Source organism: Limanda limanda, chromosome 19 (genome assembly GCF_963576545.1).
Source record: "Limanda limanda chromosome 19, fLimLim1.1, whole genome shotgun sequence".
Taxonomy (NCBI): Eukaryota; Metazoa; Chordata; class Actinopteri; order Pleuronectiformes; family Pleuronectidae; genus Limanda; species Limanda limanda.
The window spans coordinates 21,572,659-21,580,158 of record NC_083654.1 but is presented as its reverse complement, the minus strand read 5'-3'; the positions used below and the strand labels follow the sequence as shown (position 1 = coordinate 21,580,158).

The window sequence follows — 7,500 nt, the reverse complement described above, 5'->3', positions numbered from 1 at the left end:
CTTTCCTTCTACATTGGATGAGGTGAAATGTCTCCACACATGAGAGAGTGCACGTGGCATTGTTCTGTAGAATAAGATGAGAAAAAAGTTTGTAAAAAAACACTAGAGATATAAATAGTTAGTCAAAATATTGGAATCGTCTGTGAAAATATTTTACAATTGATGGATAAAACGAACATGTTGTTAAAGTGAGAATGTCTCAGATTCTGCATCAAAAAGACTCAAGTTCGGTTTGTCATTGAGAAATTCAACATGAGAGACGTTTAGTCAAATAAGGTTTGATGGAATCTTATGATAAAATAGACAGAATCTGCTGTTTTACATATTTCTCTCTGGCATATTTGTAAAATTTTACTTTTTAAATTGCTTTTTAATTTTGTTTACCTCCTTTGAATCTGCTCTTTCTAATCTATCCTTGTTTTAAATTGTGCTTTTTCATTTAAAATCCATTTATTTTCATTTTGTAACATCATGGTCTGTGTTCATATGTCTGATCATTTAGTTTGAATTTGTTATTTGATGATATAAGAACTGAGACTGGATCAGGATTGGTTAAACCCGGCTCCACAGACTCAGGCCTTAAAGATGTCAGCGTTCATATATTTTATACTTGGTTTCATTTCTGGATTGTGGTGACGTGTCGTCCATCTTTATTCATGGACTCATTCACAGAGTTCATCTGGATCAGTGAAGTTATTACATGTGTGTGAAGAACGAGAGAAGAAAGAGCTGCCGACGTGAATCCAAGGTTGATTCGTCTTTGGGAAAGTTAATCAGCTCGGCGAGTCTTTCAGATGCTGCCACATGATCCGGAAAAATACTGAGACTTTACAATTACAGCGCCAGTGACCGAGCTTTACTGTGAAAGAGACGCACAACAAAACATTCCATTTGCCGTGGAGACGTGAGCCCGTAATCCTCCCGGGTCCACGAGGGGATTACTCCGGTCAGGGGGGCAAAACGTGGCTCCGCTGGCAAATTGACTTTACATTATGCATCAAATCCAGAAGGGAGCAGAAATAATGAGGAACAGCAACAGGCTGCAAATCAGGATTTTATATGCATATCCCACATATCACATTCTGCTTCATAATAAGAGGAGTGTGAGCTCACTCCTGCTATTCTACATCATATTTAGTGTTTGGAATTATAAATATATGTTTAAAAAAAAACCTCTTGCAGTCTGAATATGGACGTTTCCTTCTGAGCAGACGGTTTTGTTGAGAAGAACTCGGGGGTCAAAGTGTGAAATGAGATTCTCCTCCTGCAGCTGCAGCAGCCGGCTGAGGAGTCGCACTCCAGCGCCTCCTGGGTCCCAGAGGAGGAAGTGCGCCTCCTCCTCAGCCTCTTGACATTTAGAGGAATGCTCACTTCACTAATTGGTCGAGGGAAAATTGATTTTTCTCACAATATGCTAATGTCCTCCTGGTGAGAGGATGGTATCTAGTTGGTATCTAGTGACTGAAGAGACATGTCGTATGTCTAAAGATACAAATCTGTAAACTTCCAGATTAAGTCACAAATGTGTTGTTAAATATCTCATAAAAATGGTTTGTTTTCGACATAGAACAAACTGCAGAGGAGGATCTGATCCTGAGAGTTTCAGGAAGTGGTTCAGTGGAGATTCATTGTGTAGATGAAGGAACGTGAGTCAAGAAAGAAAGCAGGAGATCATGATGCTGAAGGTCCAGGAAACAACAGTGACTCACAACAAAGAAAACACAACAATTTAACTCATCAGATCCGGTGTCTGTTTGTTGTGATTCTCCGGATTCAAAGAATCTCTAATTTCCCTCAGAGAACGTCCTTCTCTCCCGTCTCCATTTAATGTCTCTAAATCTCTGAGGACAGGAAGCCAGAGTTCATGTGGGCTCCAATCCTAACTTCTCTTTCTATCACCTCCTCCATCCATCCCTCTCTGCGTCCTCCTCTCACCCTCCCATCTCCAACACTGCTTTCTAAATCTAAACTGTGATTGAACTCATACAGGCGCTGAGCTGAAGGTCAGACGTCTTGTGATAGTTGTGGAAGAAATCTTGTTGGTAGATGAATAAGTTCAAACTCATTAAATACTTAATTACATAACTGTGAGTCTCTGAGCCAGAAAAGTGTCAAAGCTTCAAAATCTCTTTGTGTTTGAAGCGTCTCAGTTTGTGAAAGAAGCTTCGTTTCCAAACTTAAAACTGTGAAACGTGTTTGTATCATTTTCATGGAAACATCTGATCCCTGAGGTTTTTATCTTGATCTGCACACGTCAGAGTTAGAGTCCTTACATGTTCTGTTAATAAAACATTAATTTATTCTACTTCTCATTCCTCTATTCGTCTGATCAGGTTTCTGCTGACTTCTGTTCTTCAGTGAGACTTGTTGTTATTATACTTATACACATTAATGAATAGAATATACAGTTGGAGCCTATAGCCTCATCTTGAGTCTATAATCTGTATTTGACAGAATAGGTTGAATAAATATTCACAGATTCATTCTAAACATTATGATTTGACCCGATGACCGATGATATTTGTGTCTGCAGCCAAACTCGACCGGTTTCTAAAGATGGAGACTCTGGAACTTCTCACTTTAAAACGTTATAACTTCCACAACAGTCAACAAAATCAGTGACTCACTTCTGGAGCCATAATTTCTTTACAACAATCTGTCAATCGAATCCGTCTTGTCACACCGTGTCTGTGGCTGTTTTCTCCTGAGCTATTATTCTTGGATGTAGCTGTTTTCTTTCCGGTTGTTGCACGAAACAAAGAGTCTTCGAGCCCCTTTATGAAGCTGTGATTGGAGGATTGTTATTCCCGCTGGGCGCTTGTCGATGAGCTGTCGCTGGTGACAAAGCTTCACTTTGCTGCAGTGTTCAGAAAGACATGTTTCTGCAGGAGGAGCCTTTCAGCCGCCGGGCGCCGCTCAACGAAGACGTCCACGAGCTGCGTAAAGGTCAAACCAGCACTTGTTCAGGCTTTAGCAAAACTGGCATTAATTTCACAGGAGATGTCACAGATGATTAGTTTTAAGAATTCCCCTGTGACCCGGGAGGCGGAGCGGGAAACCTAGTTCCTGTTTTATTACTTCACAGAGAGAGAAGAGAATAAACACATCAGGGGAACGACAGGTGACGAAGAGGAGAAGATGAAGGGGAGGCAAAAAGCAACAGAGGGGATTTAGCCACAGGAAGAGAAACGGACAGTCTGTCCTTTTCTGAATCGCTCCAACACGATTCTGCAGAAACACGTTAATCCAACTTCTCCTCCACAGGAGGAAAGTTCACTCAGAACCACATCTGCTCCGGCTCTCAGGGGTCCGGAGACAATCCTGTCCCCATGATGAGGTGACAGACACACACACACACACACACAGACACACACAGACACACACACAGCTGGACTCACAGCTCAGTGTCTCCACCTGTTTCTCTTTTAGACACATAATCATTTTCAGCATGAAATATAATTTTCATATTGGATTTTCCACCTGTGAGGAAGCCGTGGGTCGAACCTTCCCGGAGACAGATTGTGTCTCATGTAAATAAAGATGGACGAACATCCAGAGTCTCCTGGACTCGGGCGTCGCTCTGAGTCAGACTCTGTGTAACAGCGATGGCCGAGGGGAGCCGCCTCCCACTAATTCACAGGCTCCACCCATCGTGAGTCAGTCTCAGCTGTCAATCAATCATGCGTCAGCCTGGTTTATTACTGCGACGGCACTGCTTCTTTATTTATCGATGCTCTATCGGGACGTGAGGAGGACTTAGCTCCAACCTTTAGAGGAAGTGGGAAGGACAAAGATTTTAAACAATATCTCCTCTTCGTCTCTAATGAGATGAAAGAGGAAGAGCTGCAGCAGAGAATCAGACGCGTGGAGAGAAAGAGAATCAGACGCGTGGAGAGAAAGAGAGGGAACAGGTTTGTGTGTCTGCGTCTGTGCACTAATGGTTCACAGTCCTGCCTTAATAAGCACCAGACATCTCAGCTGTTTCTCCACCGGTGGAAACGTTCCTGCTCCTTCGCCGCCTGTTACAAGAAAGCTTTCTGCGTAACCATGACGACGCACTGAGAGCGCTGGACGGGAGTTAAACAGAAAGAGAGAGAGAGAGAGAGAGAGAGAGAGACGGAGGAAGTTGGCTATGATTCATTTCATTGTAGTATAATGACAATAGAGACCTTGAGTCTTGATCACTTCACTGTTCACATAATGAATTTAACCTTAATTCTAAATCTCTCTTCATCTTATCGCTCACTTATATTTTCCAGGACGTGGGTTTTACATTAAAGTTCTATTGTGCATCTCTGTGTGTGAGACAAGAGGAAACTGATGAATAACTAGCGAGATGGAAATACAGTTAAATTCTGTACAAAAGTGGTAAAAAGACATTTCATATTGTGCGTCCACGTGTTTCAAACACGAGTTTCCTTCAGTTTGTCTTTTATCGTAACATATTCAAACCTGTAGAATAAAACCATAGTTTGAATAAGATCGAGGTATGAAACCAAAGATCTACAGGATTTAAAACGATAGAAATTGGTAATATATGTTTAAATCAAATATTTAAAGCAGCTGATCTGATTTGCAGTGCGAGAACACGTCACATGATCCAGAGTCACCGAGCAGCGTTTCCTCTGAAGCCTCCAACACGATGTCTCCCATATTAACTCATCACTTTCATGACGGATCTGCCGGGGGTTCGAGTCCCGTCCTCTGAGCTGTCTCTGCTCGTGTACTGAGGAGAGTAATGTTTGTGTTTCATGCTACTGACCCTGCACACACACACACAGACACACACACACAGTATAAGACGGAGAGGCCTTTGGTGGAATCTCAACACAAATGAAAGGCTTGTGGCCACGGGCGCCAGCGGGAGGCGCCGCCTGTCAGAGATGTGAAAGGCGATCATGACTCCCGAGCGACTCGTACATTCTGCTCTGGAGGAGCCGTGGATCTGCGGTCGGGGGTGCAGCCGGGCCGCATGTGGCTCTCTTTAATTTGCACAAATCACGACAGGATTCATTGTGAGACATTTTAAGTTGTCAAGAGGGCCGTCACTCTGTAGGATTCTGAGTTTCAAACGAATCCATCCATCATGGATCTGCTGCTAACCAGGCTAGCAACTTAAAGCTAGCAGCCTGTACATCCCATAGTTTAGCACTGAAGCTCTTTAATATGAAGTCACTTTGGATTTGCATATAATTACACAAAGTGTCTGTTTAAGCCCACGTCACATGACCCAGAGTTTTTTTATCTGTGGCTTCAACAATAGAATCATGTCAAAGTGACTCGGTTACAGGAGATGTGGAAGTGCCTGGAACCTGCATTCTGTTGGATGACCAGAAGGGGGCGACTCCTCTGGCTGTGTATTTAGGGGTTTATGTGAAAATAACGTCAGTAAACTGGGTTCATGGTCTCGATTTGTAGTTTCAAGTCTTCGCCATAAGATGATGATGTTCATTTTCTAAATTATGGTTCATTTTATCATCACAAACAAAATTAAACTAAAACAAGTTTACGCAGAAATGAAGAATCGCTCACGAAAGAAAAGGGAAAGTGGATCAAAACTACAAAAGACTACAATATAATAGAGATGCTGATTGAAATACCGACGTCTCTGGTCTGTGGCTAAATAATTATTTCATGCTTTGGACTGAGTTGAAGAAAATGAGAATCCTGCTGACAAATAAGAAGTGATTGATCTGTCCGGAGCTTTGATTCCAGAGAAGTGAAGAAGAGCGTCGGGTTGGAAACAGAATCAGAAAGACGTTCTCTCACTCGTCTGATCCCGACCTCAGATTCTCCTCCTCTGTCTCCACTCCATTTATTTCCTCTCCTCTTTCTTCTCTCTCTCTCCATATCTTCTAATTCCCTCCTTTGCTCTTTTTCAATCTGTGTCCCCCCCCGACTCCCCCCCCGCCGCCCTCCTGGAATCTCTCTGATCTCTCCCTCTTCCCCCCCGTCCGGGTCCATCAGTCTCCGTCTCTCGTCCCAGCGTCTTAGCGGCGTTGCCATGGTGATGAGTGCAGCTTGGCGTTCCATGTGTCAGAGGCAGAACGTCGGAGTGCAGCTGCGTCCGTGGACAGATGTGGCGCCGGCGAGAGGAAGAGGAGGAGAGAGGGACGCCGGGTAACAGCAGATGTTGGAATTTAAATATGAAAGTTCACGCTTTGCATCATGATCTTCTGGAAACAGTCGATCAGTCTCTTGTTTGAGATCCAGTGACAACGAGCTCCGACTGGTGAAGAGAATCCTCGTGTGTGACGAGCAGCCGCTGAGTGAATCTCTCCTCGACCACCGGAGAGATGATGAGGTCACAACTCCCACGATGACCAAACGCTGCTCACGTCACAAAACGACCCCGGAGGTCGGATGCTGCTGAGCGTCATCGACACAGAATCAGATACTTCAGAAAAACAACCTCCCTCTCTTCTCCATGACGACCGTCCATTCAACCACTCGTCCAAGACGTGATCCTTGGAGACGCAGGTGGAGACGGTTGCTATGTGCGTCACCAGGACACGTGATGACGTCCACGTGGACACAGCGGCGAGGAGTGAGACCCGAGTGGAGACGTCCAGGATCTGAGTCCTGCTCGCCAGTGGACCCAGTTGATTGGAGGGTGTCAACCTTCAGAGCAAGAAGGTTCCCAGAAGAGAGTTTGTAGGTTCTCCTCATGTCTGAGTGGATTTCCTCTGGCTCCTCCCACTCTCCAAGGACGCACAGGTTGAATAGTAGTTTGTCTCTGTGCTCTTTAAATTTAAAGCCTCAGAAAACATAATTATGAACAGTAAATATTTCTCTATAAAATAGTTTCACACCTGAAAAAGCAGCAATGAAAGTTAATTTAGTTAGTTGAATAAATCTAAACTGTGATTTGTTCGCAGAAATTAAAGAATTATTTTGAAACTGAGCTCCGCCCACCGGCAAAGTCATAAGAGAGACGTAGAAAAAGAAATATTTCATATCTTCTCACAAATAGTGAGAAAATAAAGATCAAATTATCAAAGTAAACCAATCAACAGAGTCAAATATTCATAATGTAATGATGCAACAAGTGGATTATGTAACAACGTGCTTCATATATGGAGCTAGAATAAAATAAGAACGGAAGAGGGGGATAAAAGAGAGAGAGAGTGATGACAGGAAGTAGAGACGACTTCAGGGACGACTGTACAGAAAGAGAGAAACAGGGAAGGAGGTGAGGAGAGATGAAGGGGAAATGAAGGGAGGACGACAGACGGAGGGAAAGAGAAAAGAGGGCGGACGGGAAAAAAGCTGAAGGCCAAAAAAAAAAAAAACAAGAGAGAAGAAGAAAGCGTTGATGGAGAAGAAAGAAAATGTGATGAGAGCGAAACGGAGCAAACAAGGAAGTGATGAAGAGGCCGAGAGGAGAAGAGAAACAATTAGAGCGAGGGAGCGCTGAGCGGAGGAGAAGAGAGAGCAGCTATTTCAACATCAGACAAGAAGCAAGAATTTAATGTTCCTCTCTCGGCTCCATTTGCATGT

General features: G+C 43.6%; 1 protein-coding gene across 1 annotated transcript in view; it reads right to left on the bottom strand.

Moving 5' to 3' along the window:
* grin2da (glutamate receptor, ionotropic, N-methyl D-aspartate 2D, a) overlaps positions 1–7,500 on the bottom strand; it is a 91,645-nt gene that overhangs the window by 51,808 nt on the left and 32,337 nt on the right. The window lies entirely within an intron of this gene.